Source organism: Theropithecus gelada, chromosome 2, assembly GCF_003255815.1.
Source record: "Theropithecus gelada isolate Dixy chromosome 2, Tgel_1.0, whole genome shotgun sequence".
NCBI lineage: Eukaryota > Metazoa > Chordata > Mammalia > Primates > Cercopithecidae > Theropithecus > Theropithecus gelada.
In genome coordinates, this window is record NC_037669.1 from 69,635,245 (window position 1) to 69,662,087 (window position 26,843).

A 26,843-nucleotide genomic window follows, 5' to 3' on the forward strand; every position below is an offset into this window, starting at 1 on the left:
CCACTGCTGTGATAATCAGCTACAAGATTTATTCCAGCGGAGAAGTGTTATAAACATAAGGATTCATAAGGCACCACACTGAAAATGAATACTGATGCTTTGAGATGGTTGAAAACTTTGTGTTCCTTCCACAAGCACTAATGCCAGTCTTTATATTCTTTACATGTGAGCTTTGATTTTGTGGGGAAGCAAAAGGTGAGTTCATTGGATTTGATGATTTGATATTTGTATTAATCATTATTAGCCAGTTTCAGCAGATTAAAAATGACAAAGACAAAAGTGCAGAAAAATCACAGAGAGTATTTTGAAAATCACCACTTTTATGGAAATGAAGGAATTAAATATTAAACATGATCTGACACATTTGCTGCAATAGGATATATTATTATATTGGTTGATGGGTGAAGAAAAAGTCCAAAAAAGTACAAATGAAGCCAAAAAAATACAAAGGGAAACTGCTGGCCGGTAAATGCACTGAGCCAGAAAAAGATAATAAGGAGAAATGAAGTGAATAGTGAATGGAAAACAGAATGCATAAGCCTTTCTTCAATAAAAGACTCAAAAGCAGAGAAAAATGTAAGTTTAGAGAACGTTGAGTAGAAAAGATTCCCAAATATTAATCATAAGTAGGGGAAAAGAAAAATAGATGCAGCTGAAATGTTGAAAAGATACAGAAATAAATAAACTATTCAACTAAAAGTAATTTGTGAGTGCTAAAGACAGATGTTTGGAGGGAATTCTGGGGGCTTCAAAAGTGTCATGGAAGAAGATGATCTGGGAAACAAAGTGTCAATACTATAAGAGTCAAATGCTTCCCACGGTATTCACTCATGAGGTGGGGCCTACTGGTTCATTCAGGGTTCACCTAGAACTTTTTCAGGAAAATCTCCCCAGTTTCCCCATACTAGTGCTCTAAGAGCTCCCTTTCATTTTCTTTTTTAGTACATACCACCACTTAGAGTTATTACCTGTCCCATTAGATAATTGTCTTCCCCTCAAGGTGAAAACAAACTCCAGAAATTCTGGTAGGACAACTCATTTTTGTAGCTCTAAGCTTACTGCAGTGCCTGGAGGACAGCAAGCATTCAAAAATTTTTTCGTATTAAAAAAATTAATAAAGGAATACGTACATGATTGAATAAGTGGACTAACTACTCCACGTTTGGTTATTCCGGCTCAAGGTAGGAATTGGAATAACAGAAAAAGAAAGTAAGGGTCAGGTATAATTAAAAGAAGGGACTCTTTTGAAGGGCTTGTGAATATTTGAGAGAGAAGGCAAAAGAAAAAACCTGTGGAAATAGAGCTTTAGGGGCTGAAAACAGTAAATCTAGAAAACAAGGTATGTGTAAAATGAAGGCAATGAACATAGAAATTATATTTGAATTACAATTAGATATGAAATGAGGCCTCTAGCAAAACAGGTTACAATGTTTATATGTTTTCAATATTAAAGTCTTGAATGCCAACTCTAAATACTGAAATTATAAACAGTACAATCATACATTCTTACAATTTGGGATTTTCTCGAGAATACAGTGAATTTTTTTCACTTAAACTTCAAATGAAATGACAATAGCTCTCATTTATTGAGCACATATTATGTGTCAGCTGTTGTCTTGTCCCTGCATGTATTTTGTTAATCCTCACAATTACTGTATGTGAGAATGACTATTGTTATATAATATTCTGTTTCTACTTGGTCGTTTCTCTCACACTCTTTAACCACCTCCATCCCATAGCCTATCCCCTACTCTTCTAACACGCTTTTCTTGAGTGTTGCTGACGTCTTCCATGTGGCCAACTCTTTTTTTTTTTCCTCATGAAGCTTTCTTTATTTTCTTTTTGTAATTGCAACTTTTATTTTAGATTCAGGGGATGCATGTGTAGGTTTGTTACCTGGGGATATTGCATGATGCTGAGGTTTGGGCTATGCTTGATCCCATCATCAAGGTACTGAGCCATAGTACCCAATAGTTAGTTTTTCAACTAACCCTTCCAAACCTCCCTCTCTCCCTGCTCTGGTGGTCTCCAGTATCTATTGTTACCATCATTATGTCCATAAATACCCAATGTTTACCTCAAGCTTATAAGCGAGAACACATGGTATTTATCTGTTACTGCATTAATTCAGTTAGGATAATGGCCTCCAGTTTCATTCATAGTGCTGCAAAGGACATGATTTCATTCTTTTTTATGGCTCTGTAGTATTCCATGGTATATATGTATCATATTTTCTTTATCCCATTCACTGTTGATGGGCACCCAGGTTGATTCCATGACTTTGCTATTGTGAATAGTGCTGCAATGAACAGAGAAGTGCATGTGTCTTTTTGGTAGAACAATTTATTTTCTTTTGGATATATACCCAGTAATGGAACTGTTGGGTCGAATGGTGGTTCTGTTTTAGGCTCTTTGAGAAATCTCCAAACTGCTTTCCACAGTGGCTGAACTAATTTACATTCCTACCAACAGTGTGTAATTGTTCCCTTTTCTCTGCAACCTCATCAGCATCTGATTTTTTTTTTTTCTTTTTTTGGACATTTTAATAGTAGCCATTCGGACTGGTGTGAGATGGTATTGCATTGTGGGTTTGATTTGCATTTCTTTAATGATTAGTGATGTTGAGTATTTTTTCATGTTTTTTGGCCATTTATGTGTCTTCTTTTGAGATTTGTCTGTTCATGTATTTTGCCCAATTTCAATGGAGTTATTTGTTTTTTGCTTATTTGATTGTTTAATTTCTTTACAGATTTTAGATATTAGACCTTTGTCAGATGCATAGTTTACAAATATTTTCTCCCATGCTGTAGTCTGTCTGTTTACTCTGTTCATGGTTCCTTTTGCTGTGCTGAAGCTCTTTAGTTTAATTAGGTCACATTTGTCAGTTTTTGTTTTTGTTGTAATTGCTTTTGAGGCTTTAGTCATAAATTTTTTCCCAAGGCTGATGTCCAGAATGGTGTTTCCTAGGTTTTATTTTAGGATTCTTATAGTTTGAGAACTTACATTTAAATCTTTAATCCATTTTGAGTTAATTTTTGTATGGCGAAAGGTAGGGGTCCAGTTTCATTTTTCTGCATATGGCTACTCAGCTATCCCAGCACCATTTATTGAATAGGCAGTATTTTCCCCATTGCTTATTTTTGTCAACTTTTTCAAAGATAAGATGGCTGTGGCTAAGCAGCTTTATTTCCGGCTTCTCTATTCAGTTCCATTGGTCTAAGTGTCTGTTTTTGTACCACTACCATGCTGCTTTGGCTACTGTAGCCTTATAGGATAGTTTGAAGTTAGGTAATGTGATGCCTTCTGCTTTGTTGTTTTTGCTTAGGATTGCTTTGACTATTTGGGCTCTTTCTTGGTTCCATGTGAATTTTAGAATTGTTTTCTCTAGTTCTGTGAAAGATGATGTTGGTAGCTTGATAGGAATAGCTTTGAATCTGTAGATTGCTTTGGGCAGTATGGCCATTATAATGATACTGATTTTTTCAATCCATGAGCATGGAATATTTTTCCATTTGTTTGTATCATCTCTGATTTCTTTCAGCAGTGTTTTGCAGTTCTCCTTGTAGAGATCTTTCGCTCCTTGGTTAGATATATTCCTAGGTATTTTATTTTTTTGTGGCTATTGTAAATGGGATTGCATTCTTGATTTGGTGCTCAGATGGAAAGTTGCTGGTGTATAGAAATGGTACTGATATTTGTGCATGGATTTTGTATCCTGAAACTTGACTGAAGTCATTTACCAGTTGTAAGAGCCTTTTGGCTGAGGCTTTACGGTTTTCTAGGTATAGAATCATATCATCTGTGATAGTCCTTGTCTTACCTGTCCACAGATGTTGTTCGAGTGAGTATGTATGGGTCAGATTTAGAATGACATTGCTGACATATTGCCACCAGAAAGACACATCTATTATGTGTTTCTTTGCAGAGTTTCTTTCTCCAAAGAGAAAGTATGTGCACAGCTGTGCCTACCAGGTGCATCTCAAGATGAGACTACAGTTGCTAAAAGCAGAAACTGTGGCATGAAACAGGCATGTTTGATGACTTCCTTCCTGCCTATCCCTTTCAGTTACTCTCCAATCTTTACAGAGCACCACACTCACTACACCCAGCTAAGAAGGTGAGAAGTGAACACATAGCCAGATGGATTTGAGTTCCAATCTTAGCTCCAACATATGCTTGTTCTAAAAGCTTGGATAGTATGTTTAACCCCTTTGAGTTAAATTTCCACCCTTGTAAAATGGAGATACCAACATATACTCTGTGGATTTGTTGTAGAGATAACATTAGACATTTGTGAAGTCTAGCATGGTACCTGGCACATAGTAGGTTCTTAAGAAATGGTAACTAATGATTTTACTATAAAATAGAGAGGAGATATTCAATGGTGTTTTTTGAGATTTTCTATCTAATGGGGGAAATAAAGTGTTATAACAAGTAATATATGAAGCGTAATCTATGCTTTTTTATCCTGTTTCACTAAACTTCTTACCTTTTCTTGTCTTCTTGTTCTTCCACTTTCTCCTTTATCTTGAGTGAATTTATTATTCTGCCTTTCTTTCTCTATTTTTCTCTCATTCATGAATCCACTAGCATATCAATCTATTTCTGAATCTCAAAGTCCTTCCGCCTAATCACATGTCTACTCTCTTAAAGAAGATTTTAGGTCATCACTCTGAATACAGAATGACTACCCTATATTCATAGTTTCATATCTTATCTTACATCCACATTATCATCCGCACATACCCCACGCTCTTCTTTCTTCTTTGTCAAAGGAAACACTGTGATTCGAGTGTCCCAAGATAGAAGTTCTTTCCTACTACCTGTTCTTAGACACGTTTCATTTCCGCTCTATCAGAACTCCAGCACCATCTCTGCAAGCGCCCTTTCTGGAATTCTACTGCCCACATTAATCCCTTTTGAACTCCAATTATGGGAAATCAACATCTGGAAATCTTGTTACCTCAGTATTTATTCATGTACTCATCTTTTAGAAAGCAGGAAAAAGGTATCCTTTGCACCTACATTTTGTGCTTGTAAGTTTTGAACAAAGGCTCACTGATCAAGTGTATGGGTCCACATGTCTTTAGCAGAGAGGGCCATTTAGCAAGATTGTGAAGCCAGATTTTCTTTTTTTTTTTTTTTTTGAGACGGAGTCTGGCTCTATCGCCCGGGCTGGAGTGCAGTGGCCGGATCTCAGCTCACTGCAAGCTCCGCCTCCCGGGTTTACGCCATTCTCCTGCCTCAGCCTCCCGAGTAGCTGGGACTACAGGCGCCCGCCACCGCGCCCGGCTAGTTTTTTGTATTTTTTAGTAGAGACGGGGTTTCACCGTGTTAGCCAGGATGGTCTCGATCTTCTGACCTCGTGATCCGCCCGTCTCGGCCTCCCAAAGTGCTAGGATTACAGGCTTGAGCCACCGCGCCCGGCCCAGATTTTCTTAATACTTCCACTATGATAGGTAATCTGTTAAAATGAGGGAAACCTTGATTGCCATTCACAGTTGTTAGCACACAGAGGATGTGACTGTACATTTTTGCATGTATGAAAGACATTTGTACAATTAATGTATTGTTTGAAAATAATAATTGTAGTAACAGGAATACCTTTGTTTTCAGTAAAAGAATAAATAAAGGGCTAACTGATTATTTTTCTGTGGAATTTCCTTTCCTGGTTTAGTCTAAATAATACTTTAAAATTTTATTCCTCCTCATCCTTGCTTTTTTTCCTACTGCATAGGTCTTCTTCCTTTCAGTTTCTAGATAGTCTGTATTTTATTGTGTTATGGAAGGGATGATATATCCAAAAATAATAAACATGAACAAAGGGGATAATTATTGGATTTGAGGTTTCAAAAACTTAATCCCTAGATCAATAGGAAAGACACATGTGCACAACTAAAAGACTCAGGAAAATGCAAGTGAGGAAAACCAAAACTTCCCAACTCCCTGCTGAGAATAGACAAGGTTTCCTCTATTGTAAGGCTTGGGGAAAGTACATGCTGGGGAAAGGGTTAAGGGCCAGAGGTGTGATGTAGGGGCCACTCATTTAGGAGTTATTCAGTCTTCGTTTAAGCAAGCAACATCTATTACCAATGCCCCAGAATCCATTGAAAGCTAATGAAATGCCCTGAGAACCATCCAGTTGCCATTCAAGTGAAAATTATTAATGGCTTATCAGAGGAGCCATAACACTCATCCTTGTGTTTAGCTATTGTACATCAGAAAGTGAAAATACAATTTTTAAAAGAGCCTGTTTACCACAAATAGAAAATATTGAAAGAGATTTATCAAGAACATATAGGACTTGAATGAAAAATATATGAAATACTATATGAAACACTATATAACTGTTAAATATATATTTTCATAGATGCATATGTAGTATACAAATATCACATACAGACAGCACTTAAATTAGAGAAAGCCTAGAAGAAACAAAAATGTCCATTTAAAATTATAGGTCTAATAAAAACATAATTAAATGCATAATAGAAATCAGAGAAATTGACAAATCAATTCCAAAATTCAATAACTCTTCACACTCTCAGCTTTCTTTCCTCTCCTCTTTTTTCCAATGCTTACCCACATAAGGAAGTTACAATGAACTTTTCAATATTCCCTGAATAAATTCTGCCCCCTTTCTTCCTGGCTAGTAGTTAACTTTGACTCATTCCTCCACATTTCTTTCAAATGTAAGTGGCATAGCCTAGTGTTAAGAGCAAGAACTCCAAGAAGCAGGCATACAACAGACGGACTGGAGTTTAGGCCTGGCTCTTTCCTTTAGGTATTGTAAAAGTGGACAATTCATTAGCCTACTCCAAGACTAGTTAATCCCAACTCGAATACTGGGAAAACACCTGCTCTATCTATATCAAACAGGTAGATTAAAGAAACAAAAAGCATAGGGAAGTACTTTGGGACCTACATTGATCATATCCAATCATTACACCTGTTCTTTTATTACCAAATGCCAGGAGTTTGACCTAGGTCTCATTGCTTGCTGCACAGAAAGCCAATCACCGAGACAACTAGTATTGCCAGGGAAGAAGACCTCTTTCCAGGTGACACTAGCCAGAGAGACAGAATACAAGCCTCAAATCTATCTCTCTCCTCCAGTGAGAGCTAGGGGTTTATATATCAGGGAAGGAAAACAGGAGGGGCAAGGAAGAGGAGTTGGTCAACAGGCAGCAGGTGCATTTCATTGTGCAAATGTAAGTTTCTCGAGCTTCAGTTCTATGGGCATCTGGCTTGGTGGAAAATTGGACCTATTGCACATTCAAGCTCCATTTTGAAATGAAAAGCTGCCAGTGCCCAGACCCTGCTCACCATTACAGCTTTATGCTGTCCTGGTTCAGGCTATCTCTGGGTGGTCTAAGATACATCATGGCCTGGGGGTAAAAGATGAACTGAGACAATGAGATTCTACTTCTCAGGAAACTGAGAATGAAAGGATAGAAAGAATTTCTGTGGTGGGAGTAGACAGAATAAAGGAAGAAAAAAAAATGTAGAGAAAGTCAAATTGCATGCATGAAGGAGCACCAGAACAAAGGTTATATAGATTTCAATTTCCAGTAATAAGGCTGCAGGTGATCATTCAGACCCATCCACCTGCACAAGACAGCTGAAAATACTGAAATAAATTTAAAGATCTCTAAACACCTGGACTTGCTTATTAGGCACTCATGAATTATCACAATGATATCTGAGTGGAAGCGGGAGCCCAGAGAGACAGTAGACACTAAGAATACAGCATAGCCAGGAGAATGTAAAGGTTGATTTTTCAAGTTTCACTGGTTCCAGAAAAGTCAAAACTCTAGGCCCACTGATGTAGGAAGTCTAAGAAGACAGCCTCCCTCCATATTACTCACTGGGATCTGGAAGAGCCTCACTTTCTAGGTCAGAGTAAATCAAAGGTAGACTTGCTCTGTCCCTTCCAAACCCGAAGGCCTATGAGAAGTTGCTTTGCTGCTGAGCAGATAAAGGGCATAATAATTATCTCTGGGAAATTATAACTACAAGTTGGCTCTTGCAGGGATATTCAAGATGAAGTAGTAACACCTAGGTGGTCAGAAAACTTCTTGCTCCTAAATCCTCAGGCTTTAAACTGTTTTTTATTGTCATTGTTGTCTGTTTTGAGAGTAAAATACATACAACATGAGAATTTACCATTTTAACCATTATAAAGTGATATTAAGTACATTCACAAATTTTCAAATACTGAAATTATCAATACTGAATTCCTACAATAAAGAAATTCATTAACATTTTAAAGGATTGTTAAAGTTTATGAAGTGAGCTGGATTAACAAAAATATTAAGAAAACAATAATGCAGTAGGAAAGTGGATTAGGAAATAACTGGGACATTTTAATAAAAATGAATCAAGTTTGGGACAGTAAAAGCTAGATAATATTCAGTACCTGAATAATCATTTGATATCTTAGATAACATATTTATTATTTTTAATTCCCTGAGAATCTATAGTGATTATTTTCAAAATATTTTTACCCCTTAATACAATGTTTTTTATATTGAGTTCCTGACCAGTTTTAACATTGTTCTTATGTGAAAACATTAGCTGCTTTATGAGATTCAGCTTCTCAAACACATTTCTGGAATGTGCTGGGATAAAAGGCAAACATTGTATGTATATTTTATTCTGTAAACGCTAAGGTCTATGGAAGGACTTGGGAATGAAGTCAAATTCACTACCAAGGGCCTAGAAGCAGTTATGAAATATTGAAGTCTGGGAATACTGATAGCTATTCAAGATTACCTTTATGTGTAAATATAAACATGGATGCAAAAATCGGTGGATAAAATACCACTGGTAGGCAATTAATAATAATTTGGGATATTTAAAAAATTATGGCAAATGAGGTGTTTTATTTGACTAACATTCAAGAATTCTTCCAAAATGTGATCTCTAACCTATTCCTGTTACTTACACACAGAAGGTCACAAAATTTACGTAAACAAAAAATAAAAAATTTAACCCATCACTAGTCTGTCTCCAAAATGCTGACTATCCAGATGATTGATGTCAGCATGGTATTCTTACGTACCTGCCTTGAATGGTAATTTAGGGATCAAAATAGATTTCAGGGGAAAATAACATAATTTTTTCAGCATCGAATTAAGCAGCAATACTTTCCATGATATGATAAAAGTTTGGACAAAACTGGGTTATATTTTACTCCTACCTACTTAAGGAAAGACATACCAGTTAGTTCATTTCATCTAATCAAAAACTTCAAAGTTTTATGTTTAAAACTTTAGATAGCGAACACAGAAATTCAACAAAAACATTTGAAAACAGGCAGTCCTTGCTTTGTATGGCACTGTGTTAACTGAAGCTCAGGCACCATGTCCTCCTTTAAGCAAAGATTGCTTTTCTTTTTTTTTTTTTTTTTCCCACAAATACAAGGATATGACAAGGAGCCAAATGTACTAGTCTTACTATATGGGTAAGCTATGTAACTCTTTGAGCAATTGAAAATATCCTTTGTTTTCCCAAACACTATTCTGTTTTTATAACATAAGGAGGGAGGAATGGAATTTAATTTGCAGTCAGTTACACTGATTAATAAAAAATGCTGTTTTTATCTGAGAATATTATTCTGGGGTCTATTTAATATGACTGAAAAGTCACAGATTACCATATATAACCTTATGTGAAGCTTAAAATGCTCATTCCCGTGAGCTTTATTTTATTCTGAATTCAGATAAGTACATTCTACCATGAAATGCTCTCTTTTTAAAAGGACTATACAAGCACAAACAGATGGATTAATTACATTAAAAACTGACATGTTAAGTATAAAGTTAAAGAAGCCAAACTTATGCAAATAGAAAATTTATCATTTAATACCCAATTGAATCTAAATGAATTCTTTTTTTACTGTCATCAGGTTTCAAAACATTTCAGGCATGGGATAAGAGGCAATTTATCTGGCATCATAGAAATCTGAGAAAATAATTTTTCCTTCCTTTTAGATTTTGAGAAGAATCAACTCCTATTTATAGACTAATAAAAAAAAAAAAACTTTAGGATAGAGACTTTTATAGAGAGTAGGTCAGTGTAAGGAAAACATAGACCATTCGTTTCCCCCAATCAGCATTTTCTTTTTCCAAACCTTATTGTCCTTATCTCATATTGCTGGGAAAATAGCAATTACAGAGTAACAGAAGGTTCACTTTTCTCCGGAGCACTTTCATGGGCAGAGTCACCAATTAAAAGTATTGCCAGATTTCAAATGATATCATAAAAGACAAGTAATTTTTTCTTTCTCATTTTTACAAATCAAAAGGAAGGAACATAACTATCTATTACAAGTTGTAAATGTATTAAATTTCTCTCCTTATTATCACTTGTTTTTTGCAGAACTATAGGCAGAACTACGTACCAGAATATGGACTGCAGCAGTTAAGAGCCTCGACTCTAGGGCCAGATGTCAGATCATCTCCCGGTTCCTTGCTCAGTATCTGTGCAACCTTGGGCAAGTTATTTAGACCCTCTGTGCCTTAGTTTTCTTGTCAGTAACATGGAGTACTAATAGTATGTATCCTATAGCATTATGAAGATTAAATGAATTAACTATGAAATGCATTCAGATGAACAAAATAAACAATAAATATTGCAAAAATAAAAAGGAAAATAAAACAGAACCACAAAAATCTGGTTAATGACAAAATGATTGTAGGTGGGCAGATTTCCATTTTGAAGTAATTTTTAAGTATCTTCCTGTGTATTCCCCATTCTGTTTTCTAAGCCTTCTCCAAATCGTGCTATTAAATCAGGCTTATAATTTACCTTATCTTCAAAACTGTCTAAGTTAGTTTTTCTCTGTCACAGCAGGAGGAGAGCACTAGGATAGGCAGGGCACACATCAGAATCGATAGGGTGCAGCATGGATTCTAAGATAGATTCTTTGAAAAGGTCCTTTGGTAGTTTTAATTCAGAGACTAGTCCTCCTACACTGACCTCAATTATTCTCTCTTCCCAGACTCAACAAAGCAGTTAGTGTGTTAGAAGACAACAGTTTAGCAATAGTCAAGGAAAATGGAGCCATTGTAAAGCCAAGTCTAGAACTAGAAATCTTATAGGAAACCATTTAAAATAAGACTGGGAGAATGATTTAAACACGTTTGTCATAACTATTTCACATTTTTCACGTTTGCATATACAAATATGAAAACTCTTTCATGAACATACCAAATGTGAAGACTTCTTTTTATTTGTAATAACAACAGTAATAACAGTGACTGCAATTTATTATATGGTAGGCATTCTGATAAACCCTCTGCAGGGATTGTATCATGTAATTCATATAGTTCCATGAAGCAGTAAGTATTAAGCCTGATGGCGTAGAGAGCTGAAGTTACTCATCACATGGCCAGTGTCCAGATTTGAAATAAGATTCTTCTGCCTCCAAAGCCCATGTTCTTAAGCCCTATTCCAGAGTGCCTAATTTTAAAAAATTGTTTGTTTGGCCTGATTTTCCTTGTTCGTTCCTGGAAACGATCATGGCACTCTTTCTAACCTTACTCAGATATGAGAAAATCCAGCTTCTTTAGGAGAGCTACGTCCACCTGAGAGATTTTTTTTCAGGGCACATCTCAGCACTACCTGGACCCCAAATGAGAGAACTGGGTTTATTGTTACTGTAATTTTATTCTTCAGATGTCAACCATGTCTTTGGACATAAAAGAGAATGAACTTCTGAAATAATTTCCAAGGACTTCCGATCTTTTCCACTTGCTAAAACTTTCAAGTACGAAGATGTGAATTATATGTCAAATTCTTAAATCAGATGTAAAAGCTATGAAAGACTTAAACAGCTTTCAAGATCAAGTTGTGAGGTTAGATATATTTGAAAGGGAAATGACGTGTATTCAATTTTAATGTAGAATTTAGTTATTTAAACTTAGCTGAGGTGGTTAGTCACAAGGTTTGTCTGTGGAAAACAGACAAAAATACTGAAGCCATTTTAATAGTGAGAACATACAAACTAGATGGAAAATTTAATGGAGGCATCTTTCTCCTGGTTTCCTGCCTTATTATTATATTTCAAGCAACAGCTCTACCCTGCCAAGTCATCATACTACACTGAATTTAGAACTCGTATGGGCACAAGCTTTCAACAGAAAGATTCCCTTACCATAATATTAGTAATTTCAAGCAGTTTATTTGAATCTCGGTGGAAATTTAGGGTGCCCCAACAATATATTGATTTCCCTAGAAATGTGGTTCTAATATAACTGCTTGCAAATATTACTGTCATCCTCTTTTGGGTTATATTTATTTTGGAAAAATGAAAATGATAGTTTTAGTTTAGCGAGAACAAAAGCATAGGAATTTTTATTTAAAAGACTGTTAAATCTTGTGTAATTGCTTCAGCATTGAATTTTACACTGAGTTTTCCTTGTAAACTCATACAGTTCAAATGGATGGCTGGAGGATGACTTTCAGTTAAAGTTTTTAAAGATTTATCATACTGTCACCATTTATCTAGTACATATGGAGAATTTATGGTAGGCAAATGAAGGAATGTTATGTGGACATGCTTGCTGAAAAAAAAAAAAAAACACATGCTTTATTAGAACATAGGAGGAGGGGGCACTTTTGGGAGAAAGGTAGAAATTCAGGAACTAAGAGTGGAAAACATTTGTCACTGAAGAAAAAAAGAGCTGCATAAAAGTGATATTTCTCTGAGCATTTGCTATATAGCTCAGCCCATACAGATACTCAATACTACCAGCAAAACCGGCAATTTGCAGAGATAAACAGTAACAGGAAAGAGGGCAGCTTTGTATCCTGATGTCTCCAGGAAGTTTTATTCTGCTACAAAGTAAGGTACCTTATGAAATTGTACTAATCACCATTAAAAAAAATCATTTTCTTTTCACTAATAAAGCAAAGATTTTTATAGTAAGAAATGTAGAAATACAGAGAAGAAAGAAGAAAATAGAAACCACTTATAAACTACTTTCCTAGAAAAGCAGCATTAAGCATTTTGCACAATTTCTAAAGTGTCTGTGTGCAAGTGTTTGTGTGGCTACATGTTTATATAAAGCACAAATGAAAACAGAAATGTTTACACTATTTTGTAATCTGATTTCTGCACATATGTTGAGAACAAACTTCTCTGGGATTAATTATTTTTTTCTTTAAAGCTAATGTCTACATTAAGCAAGCAAGGATAATTTGAATTCTGGGCTTAATTCTAGACTAACTTTGTACTGAGATGATAAAGTGGTTGTGGATGTTGAAATAACCTAAGGGGGACGAATGAGGTGGTTTGCTCCTATAATCCCAGCATGTTGGCAGGGTGAGACGGAAGGATCTCTTGAGGCCAGGAGTTTAAGACTAGCCTGGGCAATATCTCTTAAAAAAAAATTAAGAAAAGTTTACACTAACAAATTTAAAATAATGTACATAATTTTAAAAAAAGAAATAAGCGGGAACAGAACTATGTATTGGATTTATTATTATCCAAAGAAAGAAATGCTGGGCAGAGCCAGATATATATGATTCAGACACTGGATTATGACAAAAATACAGAGATGATAATGGTAAGATGTGCCACTGAATCTAAAAAGGAATATGACACATATTTCTGCATTTTTTCATCCATAAATTTATCCAACAAGCATTCTTTCCCTCAATATATGAGACATGAAAAGCACAAGAACAAGTCAGACTGTCTGGGCTTGAATCTTGAGTCCCAAATCTCAGTGTCCTTTTCTAGAAAATGGGTTTATAATAGGATGCTGTAAAACCAAATGAGGAAGAACACTTAGAACACTGCCTGATGTGATCTGTGCATCCTAAACACACACTGTTATAGTACTGTTTTTGTTATTCTCTAGTCACTGACCAGTCTTTTCTGCTTACTTGGAACTCTTCAACAAATTTTTTCAAATACTAGAAGTACCTTCCTTCTAGTATTTGAAAAATACTTCCTTCTCTCTCTCTCTATATATATATATTATTTATATATATTTATTTTTATATATTTATATTATAATAAATATATATAAATAATATGTATATATATAAAAACAGACGTGATTGAGAATGAGAAGTGGGATGAATAATCATAGACACAGGAGAAATTAAACAACTTTAAAGACACTACTACCTGAAATCCTATTGCAGCAAATTAGAAATCCTAGAGAAAATGGGTGAGTGCCTGGAAAAAATCACAGTAACGAAATTAGCCCCCCCAAAAGGATAATCTGAGTACCATGTACCTCCAAAGAAATCAGAAGGTGGTTAGAAATGCACCATGATGTTACCAGTTCCAGATGCCTTCAAAGCTAAGTTGTATCTATTCTTTTAAGGATACCTACACTGTCACACAAATGATTCAAGCCACATACAAATAAGAAAATTCTCTCTGAGTCATTTTACATCAATACTAAAACCTGGCAAAGATAGCACAAACAAAACAATATTAACTCATTTTTAAAGAAAAATGAAAGATTCGAAATGAAATGTTAAGAATAAAACCCAGCCGTGTATTAAAAAATAATATATCTGATGAAACAGGTAATTTAGTATCAGCAGTAAATTAAAGGAGGAAAAAAGTCTATGATCACATTTACAGACTCTGAGAGGTTTTTGATAAAATTCATTCCAAAGGAAAACTCTAAATCAAATAGGAATAGAAAGAAACTACTAATATGAAACATGATCCAATAGAAGTACTATCTGGAAACCATTTTACCCTCAAGTTTTTGTTTTTTATTTTTTGGTTTTTTTGAAGTGGAGTTTCACTCCTGTTGCCCAGGCTGGCATGCAATAGGACGATCTTGGCTCACTGCAACCTTTGCCTCCTGGGTTCAAGCGATTCTCCTGCTTCAGCCTCCCGAGTAGCTGGGATTACAGGCATGCACCACCATGCCCAGCTAATTACTGTATTTTTATGACACTTTTTGTGTATTTCCCCACTCCTTTATCCTTTCCATGAAGAAATATATATTGTGTGTCTATTATATATCAGGCACTGTGCTGGGCTACATTTCAAAATAAAGACATAGTCTAAAAAAAAAAAAAATGAAAAATAAAAAAAGCAGTAAGTGAAAACAAAAGTGACAACACTCCAGGAGCAAGTTAAAAAATACCAAACTGAAGAAAGCTTTCCTATTCTGAATCCAAAGAGAACTGGAATTCAGCTTTAAGTCTATTACAGGTTGACACATTTTTTACAAATCGGGTCATTGGTCTGTTAACAATTAGATGATTTCCATTTTCTCTTATACTGTCGGAACAACAACCACATAAGCCAAAAACAACTGCAACAGCGTATGCTGAAGGGAGAAGTATGCATCTCTACGGCATTTCCATGTTGCCTGTGCTTCCCTGGTATTTTTACAAAGTTTGCATTTAATTAGAGCGTCCTGAAGTGACTGCAGGCAGGTGAAGCCGCTATTATGCTGCGGGGAGAGCTGACAGACAGCTTCAGGAGCGTTTAGTTAACAAATGATTACTTAGTGTTTGTAAGACTTCTACCTGAACCCAAACAGAACGTGTAACTGTCTTGGAAGAACAAAGCCATCAATTGTAAAACAAACCTTGGTAAAGGCAGCTAGGATCAGCAGGGAGGGGAAATAAAGTAATTTATTCAAATTGTATATTTGAAGAGCAAGAATGGTTCTTTTTTTCCTAAAAGTAACATAAATTTGAAATCTTTTTTTTTTAAATCAAGAAAATATGAACAATGATTTCCTTGCTTTTGTTTAAGGAAAAGTTATGTGTTTGTTATTTAAGTAGAAGAAAAAAGTGAAGCCGGGCGCGGTGGCTCAAGCCTGTAATCCCAGCACTTTGGGAGGCCGAGACGGGCGGATCATGAGGTCAGGAGATCAAGACCATCCTGGCTAATACGGTGAAACCCCGTCTCTACTAAAAAAAAAATACAAAAAACTAGCCGGGCGAAGTGGCGGGTGCCTGTAGTCCCAGCTACTCGGGAGGCTGAGGCAGGAGAATGGCGTGAACCTGAGAGGAGGAGCTTGCAGTGAGCTGAGATCCGGCCACTGCACTCCAGCCTGGGTGACAGAGCAAGACTCCGTCTCAAAAAAAAAAAAAAGAAAAAAGTAAAAATGAAATGGAAAAGAATATTAAGAAATTGTTTACCTAAGAAATGACCATGTGTCCACTTTCTAACTTTTGTGTAGAGCATACTGCACTATTGGGTTTAGGTTTGTCATTAAAAAGAGAAAGGCAAAGTTTTAACACAATCCTGTATTGTGATTTCATAACTTCTGCCGTCTTCAGAACCCTTCGTCTTAATCTCCAGATCACCAAGACCATAAACAGGCAGGGGAGAGAACGGCAGGGCTGAGCCAAAGGCAGAACAGAAAAAATATAGGTCAAAGCGGCAGAGTTAACTATTATTTTTCAAAGACCATGGGAAGCATTGAAATTCTGATACCTCATTCTTGTGACAAAAATTGTAATGAGAACAGGAAATGGTACCACATGAATCCATTGTCCTGACAATGATTTAATGAGAATGGGAAATGGTGAGAGCATAACTAATTCGCATTATGATCCTAAAGTTGTCATCTTGTGGTTCTGCTCAGATGCCGTGGAATGAAGGATGTCGACATCAGCTGGGAGAGTGCAAAGAAAAGCATGAAGACGGTGACATTGTGTGGCCTGAAAGTAATGGCTGAACGTGTTAGCCACGGAGGGGAAGGGCTCGGGAGGGGGTGATACAAATCTCGGAGTTTGTCTGCTGAATGACAAAATAGGAATACATTTAAAGATGGCGTGGATACCAACTAGAAGGAAAAGACCAGAAGATAAGGCAAAGGCTGTGATGGAAAACTTGAGACGGAGTAATCCACAGGTCAAATGAAGAGTGCACAAACAGGTGAAATTTGGCCAATGTGGAGATTTTGTGTTTTATCTCTTCTTGGAGGTTTTCAAGTTTGCTGAGCAGCAATTAATTTAGTGATTCTAACACTCAATTTCTTTTCCTTCCTGAGTAACGTTTTGTCTCCAATCCTGTAATTCAAATAATATATTTTGTAAGTGAAGCTAACAAAGATATTCCATTCCAGGCTACAAAAGCTCTGAAATGAAGAGTTCAATGGGAGAAAGAACATCATTCCACTCAATTCTGTTGGTGGAAACCAGCAGGTGAAATTTCAAGGTAATTTAGAATTTAAAGCCCACAGATGGTAGATAGTAATTTATTTCAGGTTAAATAAGTTTTGACCTATTTCTCTAAGTAGCAACTTGGGTTCTAGACTGCTTTGAGTACTAAATTATTTCCCAAGCTTCTAGACTTCAAAAAATGTGCTAAAACAATGCTAATTGTCTGCTTACATTTCAGGAAACACCTTGTCATACATGGAAATAGTAAAAGTCAAGAAATCAGCAGAAAAATTGAGAAATAAACTTTTTAAATTGTGCACTTTCAAGTCCAATTTATGCACCAAAGTGCTGGCTAGTCATTTAAAGTGGTTGCTTTAAAAATCCCTCTGTAAGGTTGGCACAACATCTAACATACTTCTGACAGATGAATCCTTCTCAGGATAGAGAAAATAAAGGCATGATGGAAATGAAAGAATACAAATCTTTTGGAAGAGAAATTATATTTTACCAATTTCGATACCAAAGCTGCATAGAAATCACATTCCATATTCACTCTATAAGAACAATAATAGTAATAATAATGATACAATACTGTAGTTTTTGCATTCAGTTTGCTCTTAGTATCTTTTATTTAAATGTAATGATAAACAGAATATTTCTGAAGTTGAGAAGCAACTTTAATAAAAATGAAAAGCACTGTGATTCTCTCACCACTAGTCAAAAGCCTTTCAGACAAAGATAAATGACTCTAAGCCATCAGAAAAAAATTACTTCAAACTTATGTGTGCCTAAGCCCCCTACTTTGCATTTTGATTCATATTTAAAATATTGATTCCATCAAATGGAGGCACAGTTAGTGTCAGCAGGAAGATGATGGAGAAAATGAAGTCAAAGGGGAACAATGTAAACAGTGGATTTATTTATTTACCCTTAGGTGAAGGTGCCATATTTCACTTATATTGAACATTTATTCAATTTATTTTATTAATTTAATCTTCCTAAAGTACTACTTCACACTCTGATGCAATTTCAGATCAAACAGATCACTGTGTACTTGTTGAATTCATGGTTAATGATACACGAATTTATAATCTAGAATGATTCATAATTGAGTGAGCTACCTTATTTTACTCCTTTATTATAGGAGAGGTTCACTATGAAAGACGATAATGGTCAAAGAAGAAATGTGAAAGATATTCTCAAAAGTTAAAGCATACTATAATGTAATAATGTCTAGTGAAAATGAAATATTTAATGTCCATATTTAGGCTCTCACCCATTTATTATGTGGCCATGTAAGGGGTGTCAAATGCTGATGGGAATTTCTATTTGACCTGGCAAAAATGAAGTAAGCAACATACAGTATTTCATCCATTATGTCCATTTTCACAATGAAGGATTGGTTCCATAATAGTTTTTATTCAATCCAATGTCAAGGTCTTAAAAACAAATTTTGAAAGCACTTAAGAGGTTCTTTTAACAGCTGTATTTAGTAACAAATGACAGATATCTATTAATCCAAGTACATCTTATATAAAATATTTTAATATGGATTTTACGTGATAGTATGTGCTTATTAACATCAGGTGTAAATTGACACATCACAGTAGCTCTTTTAGATGAAAGATCCATTTAGTCCCATCTTCAAATTATGGATTGATACAATATTCTATGCCATAATGGTTCCAAACGCATTGTTAGTGTGTGATGTATTATTCATATTTTCAGGTACCATTGTTTCAGTTCATAATAGAGTGCCTCGCAATTGTGAGTGAAGTTTATAATGAACTAAGAAAAACTACCTATCATATGTTAATAGATTACCAAGTTGGCACTGAGTATATCTAGGAACTATGTCCACAATAGTATTGGACACTACCCTCAAATTTGAGGACATAAAAATCCTTCTATCCTAAATGATCAGCTCCCATCACATGAGTACAATATGTTTGAGATGATATTTACAAAGGTGTATATGATCATCTGGTACTGTGGTTATTGTAGTGATTCAATTTGTATATCATTGCTTTATAAAACAACATGTCTAATTGAATTTAAGTTAGGTGTAGTTTAAATATGAGCCAATAATATTTCCTTTAGGGATAAAGCAAATTATACTATATATGTAGAGTGTGAACATGGTAAAACTTGCTTCCCAAACTATACTGTGCACAAAAATCACCCAGGGATCTTGTTCAAATGCAGATTTTGATTAAACGAATCTGTGGGAGGGCCTGAGATTCTGCATTTCCAGCAAGTTCGTTCCTTGGGTGATGCCAGTGCTGCTGGGTAATGGGTTAGTAAGCTTACAGAGGATCATTGTGGAATTGGAATAACTACCTGCTGGTTCAGGCTTTGTCACCCAGTGCCTTGGTTTTCTAATACTAACCACTTCTTGAGAATGTTATACTGAGGGAATTAAATGACAAATGTATGTAATAGGCTGTTTAGGTTCCTGTTGCTAAATAACAAACTACTTTATCTTTTTGTTACCACTTTTGGAGATTAACTACTTTGTTTATTACCTTGTGCTTAATATTCAATAAATATTTGTGTAAAACAGATTCTTGAATGAGCTCTATTCTCTAATAGAGTGAGACCAATGATAGGTAATTATCAAGACCTCATAAGATAGCAGATCTATTCTTATAAAGTTTTTCCTATTTTCATTGATATTTGCTATCTTATAAGATATATTGCTTCTGGTTCTGAGTGTCAGAACTGAGCAAAAAGTAGATTTAATCTCTTTCTGGATGTCAGTATCACTAACATTTTATGATATATGATTATTTTATTTTTCTTTATAAATTTTATTAAACATGTTTTGGGAATGAAACACTTCCCCTTGGTTCAAAAACCTGAAAGAATCAGAAGGGTATACTAACAGATGCTGTTGGTGCACTACCTGGCCTGTATGTCCTGGGTTTACCTCCTCCAGGCCCATGGCTAAGAGCATCTGCCCCAGGGCTCCCCACCAGTAAGCAGTCCTCACTCAATGAGAGTTTCCTCATTTACTGCTGGAGTAGCTCTGATGTGAACTTTACATTGTCTGCTGGAGGTTGCCAGTGGGATACAGCTCTGTAGCAGTAACCTGGTTAATAATACATCACTTACTGCTTCTTTCCCTTCCCTGCTTCCTGGGATCATCTCCTAAAGAAATCGCTTGTACAAAAATCCTCATCTCAGGGTCACCTTCTGAGGGAACCAAATCAACTCAGGTATGAAGTAAAATGTCTGCCGCCAATCCTTGTCTTCTTCCTCCCTTTGTCTAGCTCTCACTCCCAATAGGTAAATTATGTTCTTAGTTTTTTCCCAAGGTCTCCTTTTATGAATCTCCAAGCAAATATAGATACTTATTCCTTTCTTTGTTTTATAAAAACAAATGATGCTCACACCATTCTACACCTTGCTTTCTTCACTTAACATACCTTGAAAATCTTTCAATATCAGTATACAGAGAGCCTGCTCATTCCTCTGCATGGTGTAGTATTCACTGTATGTAACTGGCCAGTTAATCCAAATCTCTTTGCCATTTCTTCCCCAGCCTAATCATCCATTATTTCATTCAATCACTTATTGAATGACACAATTTAGTCGTTCTAGTTAACTTTGCTAGCCACATACCAATTAATTGATATCCTTCTCAAAATATTAGAGCTCATATAAACAATTTTCTTAAAGCATAATTGTTTCTAGTACAATAGGAGTGGAATGCTGCTCCACTTGCCTAGGACAAAAATAAAGTCTAAGTTAACTTTCTCTCACTGTTATGTCATAGGGTGACACTGAATTCGAAAATGAGTAAAACTCTGATGCTTTTCACATGGAAAATTCTTCATCCAGCATTTATGTAACTGATTTTTTAAAACCTAAGTCTGGAACTTTACTTTTTTATGTCTGTTTATGCTACCTTGTTAGTTTTAGCTCATTTTCCTATTCCATATTGGTAACATAATGATTCGATTTTATTAAATATTGAATATGTGCAGGGCCTTGCAATATGCTATATTTATCATCATGTAATTAATTACATCCTTATGATTTCATTATTATCCCATTTACAGATGTGGAAACTAATGGAGAGAAGGTAATTCACTTGCCAGGATAAAGTAGCCAACAAGTGCTAAAGCCCACAACTGGCATGTCCTGGTCTTTATCCGACTGTCCACAGAACCAGCTGTCCTTTCCAGCTTTCTGTCAACTGTGTTTAACAACTGTCTTTAAGTTGTTGGTAAAATTACAAATTACATGACTAGGAATGTGGCTATGAATGGATTCCTATACAGAATACTCTCCTGTTTAGCACTAATTAATAATCAATATGTTTTAGGCATTGTCATTCAAAAGTTAAAATGCTTTTATGGGTGCTATCATATCCTTTTTACTCTTGCCCACAAAAATGTCATGGCTGTCAAGAGATTTAAAAACAGTTACATAAAAATAACAAAATCCAAAACTCTTTATTAGCTTTTCCTCCTGTACCAGCTAAAGAAATGGGATTCGATTGTCATGACTTGTTATAACCTATACCATGGAAAATATGTCTCTGTTCAAGACTAACATTTTATCATTTAAATAGTGAGTTTTTCGATTTTTCTAGGAATCAATTAAACTTCATTAGGTCCTGTCCACTAGATTCTGAATTTTTCTACATTTTGGAAAATTATAACAGTATTTACGCATTTTTATTAACACTTTTCCAGCACTTCTCCCATTCTCCAGATTTGCTTCTACACGACTGAAACAAGATCTAGTGTTATAACCACAAGCGGTACTCTGCACCAAATCCATCCAAGCTTTGTGACAACATCAATTTTATTCACTACATGCCCTGGGCTTCATGCTTGCTTCTTCTGTCTTAGTTTGAAGACCAGTTCTGATAGAGGCAGAGGAGAGGTGGCATTCAGTAGTTTCAGTAGTTCCTGTCTCACTGTCATTAGTTAATGGGACAACGTCAGCCTCATCTCTCTTCTTAGTGGCTCCTCTCCCTCTAAACATTTCTTTGTAAAAGTATTTTTAGAACATTTTGAAACAGATCATTTTAGACTTTGACCTTTCATATATTATTCTTACATCTCATGTCATCATGTGTTCACGTTCTTTTTTCTTTTCTTAGTTACTAACTCATTGCAGGTCATTCTGTATAAATTCATTACTTCTATTTGAATCTTATAAGAATTTAATTTATAGGAGCTTTCCAATCCTTGAGACCCTTCTTTTTTGCAATCAACTGGTTACAGAATTTTATGAATAATTTCCAGTCAACCTCTTAAACTTTACTGTGGTTTAGGTTTGCAGTTTTAAAATATTGCCTTCGAATTTTGTGAAAATAATGTACAACTGCTACAGGATGGAAAGCAAGAAAATGTCTTGCAAATAGTATCCTCTCTCCCCTAATTTGGTATTTATATCAAAGCTAAACACATGCATAGTGTTAATATCTAATATTGTATAATCTAATTTTATAAGAACTTGAATGATCTAAATTTAAAATAGTACAATGTAAAAGTTTTAATGAAGTCCATCTGAAATAATGTAAATTCTCCCAAATTTTAAAATTTCATCAGGGACCGCAGTTTAAAGCAGTTAGATCCAGTACATTGTAAATTGTGTTTATGATACTCTCATAATGGAGTATCCACTCATTTACTGCTACCATTTAAAACTCAGTGGGGTTTATACACACCTTTGGTGATTATTGTACCAGATTTTAATGTTGTGACTTTTTTACTATTATTTAAAAATTTTTATAATGTTACAATTCATGTATTTCAATTATCCTCATATCTTTATACATTTTTTATAATTTCAAAAGTCTCTGAAGCATTTATCTTCTCACCTTTTCCACTGATTAGATGGAGACTCCATGGTGCTGGAGACTACCCCCCACCTTCCCTCTCTGCAGCCCTGAATCCTTTGCCCTCCTCTCTATTTGCCCTCTAGGCCAGCAAGCAGCTTCACATCTGTTTGTTCTATATGATGGCTCTGTCTTAGAATGGCATTTGAATAACTTTTCTTATGGCCAACAATGTTTTAAAACCATCTACCTGGATACCATGACTAACTAAACTTGTATTCTAAGACAAGCTTAAACTACAGTGAGACATGGTTGGAATATGCAGTTTGACAAGGGAGTTAAACAAATGTGCTCCATCTAGTCACTCCCCAGTCCCTGATATGGTTTGCTTCTGTGTCCTTACCCAAATCTCATGTTCAGTTGTAATTCCCAATGTTGGAGGTGGGGCCTGGTGGGAGGTGATTGGGTCATGAGGGTGGATCCTTAATGAATAGTTTAGCATCATCCCTTTGGTGCCATTCTTGTGATAGAGTTCACAAGAGATCAGGTTGTTTAAAAGTGTGGCACCTCCCTACTCCTTCTCTTCCTCCAACTGGTGTAATGTAATGTGATGTGTATGTTTCTCCTTCACCTTCTGCCATGATTTTAAGTTTCCTGAGACCTCCCCAAAAGTAGAAGCTGCTATGCTTCCTGTACAGCCTGCACAACTATGGGCCAATTAAGCCTCTTTTCTTTATAAATTATCCAGTCTCAGGTTTTTATTTATAGCAGTGTGAGCATGGACTAATACAGTCCCCTTAAAAAGCCAAAGAAGATAAACATGAAGACAAAGCTACCCAAAGCCCAAGTAGAATTCCCTGTAACTCTATCTTTGATAGGGGTGAGTTGCTAAACAATTTCTTACATGGTCTAATAATCTGATGGAAGAACAAAGTTGCAACCAATAGCATCTTACATCAGAAACAGGAGCTGTGCTGACCAGATAAATAAGAATCCATCTCTTAACTATTTTTTTGAGTTATCTACAATCAGAATTCTTCCACCTTCAGTGGATTCTCTCTATAAACTCATTATAAGGCCACAGAAAACAAATTAGATCTACAAATATAAATGAACAGCTGTGTAGTTTTGTGGGAGGTTCCCCCACGTTACTTACTATCAGTCAGGGAGATCAATTAATCAGAAAACAAAAAAGTAAAAAAAGGATTTAAATAACACTTTGTAATATTGAGTTAAAAACTATGTACCAAAGAGCATATGCTACATAAATCCACCCTTTTTTTCAAGCATTAATAAACTGTATTCCAAAAGTGTAAAAAATACATTGGAAAATAATGTTAAATACATTTTCCAAGCTATAAGTGTTATAGAACACAGTCTCTGATCACGATGAATGAGGTAAAATTAATATTAAAAATTAATGAACATTGGCTGGGTGCAGTGGCTCACGCCTGTAATCCCAGCACATTGGGAGACTGAGGCAGGCAGATCACAAGGTCAGGAGATGGAGACCATCCTGGGTAACACAGTGAAACCCCGTCTCTATTAAAAACACAAAAAATTAGCTGGGGGTGGTGGCACCTGCCTGTAGTCCCAGCTACTCGGGAGGCTGAGGCAGAAGAATTGCTTGAACCAGGGAGGCGGAGGTTGCAATGAGCTGAGATCACACCACTGCACTCCACCCTGGGCAACAGAGCGAGACTCCATCTCAAAAAAAAAAATTAATTAATTAATGAAATTAATGAACATTATAAAAAATGGATATTAAAGAACAATTCTCCCCAGATATTAATCTAAAATCAAACAGCTAATTATAAACTATTTTTGGAGATAATAAAAATGAAATTGTTATTTATAGCATTTTGTGAGATCTCAGTAAATACAGACTGATGAACAAATTGAACACATGGAAATTTTATTATTATATAAGAAAAAGCCAAAATTCAACTCAAGAAGTCAGCAAAAGAGGAGAAAGAAATTCCTGGAAAAGCAAAAACTGGACAATGACAAATAGAAGTGTTAATTAATAAAATAGGAAACCAGAAAAATAAAAAACTAAAATAAATCCAGGATTTTTAAAAAGCAAATATATAGTAAAATATAGAAAATATATGAAAGGCAAATTTATAAAGGAAAAAAATTAACATAAAAAATGAAAATGGATAAGATTTATTAGGTACACAGATTACTTATGTACAGAGATTTATTTTTAATATGAGAGATTACAGGGTAAACTGCCATGCTAATATTATATCATCTTGATAAAATATCTCCTTTAAGGAGTATAAAAATGACCAAAGAGTTGAGATGTAAAAAATTGAACACACCAATAAGCATATAAATTATAAAAATATAAACATTTTGAAAGAATTACTGACCACTCTAACTCCAATACCAATTTATGGGTTTTTATTTTTTTCTTTCTTTCTTTACTGGGAAGAGAAGGTTTTGTAGACATCTTTTTGTTGTTATAATTGTTGTAATCCTACTCTTAAGGAAAAGATAAATTCTGAACTATATAGACTATTAAAAAACTTTAAAAATTGTGGTTACACAACCTTACTAAAAGTGACATAGAAATAACAACAACTAAAAAGTTATTGTATACTAGTATCGCTTATGAATATAGGAAGACAACATTCCAGAAAAAATAATAAAAAAATTAATTCCAAAATATAATAGAAGACAAATCTGCCCTAGCCAAGTTGTTTTTATTTTAGGAAAAGAGAGATTAATATTATTTAATTGATTAATATGTGTTTGTGATAGGTCAATGGGGAAAGAAATGCATGGTCATCTCAATGGGTGCTCAAAATATTTTGATAGCCCCACACATAAATTACTGATAAAAAGTAGTCTTAGCAAACTGTGAAGTAGAAGTTTAATTTATTAACATACTGGTCAATCTCAAACCAACATCCAATATAATTCTTAATACTGACGCACAGAAACGTATCAATTCATATTAGATTCAAAAGAAAAAGATCCACTTACCATTCTTATTTAGCATTATCTGGATTCTCCAACCAGTATAAGAACAGAAGTTAAAATAAATGAAGTAACCACTAGAAAATAAGAGAAAAAGTAAAATTTTGCAGAAGATAGAGTCAACTAAAAACTATTTGAAGTAACATATGAGCAAAGCAAAGTGGTCAACCACACAGTAGACAAACAAGTAAAATAGCATTCTGATAGATTAGCAAAAACCACCTAGAAAATATGAAGGCCGGACATAGTGACATCAACACACATAAAATTCTCGCAAACTGAGTCCTCATACATTATAGCAGAATAAATTCCATAATTCCAGGTGTGTTGAGTTAAATTTTTAAAAAATGAACACACAACAATGTAGATGAAACAGAGGTGAACATTTCAATAATTTTAACATATTAAAGACATTTTAAATATAAAAGTATTGAAAAATAACACAAATACACTTCTTTTCATGTAGAAACAGACTAGTATTTGGCGAATGTAAAACATTTAAAAAATCAATCTGTGGGAGAAAAAAAGCAAAGCACCATTGAAGTGCAAACTGACATGTTGGGAACAAAACTTGCAACATATGTGGATAGAGGGTTAATCTTCTTTATGTATGAAAGACTTACAAATTAGCAAAAAAAAAAAAAAAAGAAAAACAAACAAACTCTAGTGGAAATCTCCAATAGGAAAACAAGCAAAGACGAAGAAAAAATGCTTCACAGATGAAAAAATAAAAGTTATTAACATTTATATGAGAATGTATAATATCCTAGAATTCTAATTAAACAATGATATTCCAACTTAATATCCTGATATACTTGAGTAGGGTATAGGGGCAAGGCTAGAAAATTGTTACCTGTTAGTTGAAAACATAAATGAGTTGAGGAAATAATAGCAGAATTGTGGAGAATATGACAGAATTGAAAATAATTTTAAAGCATGTATCACGGGTTTC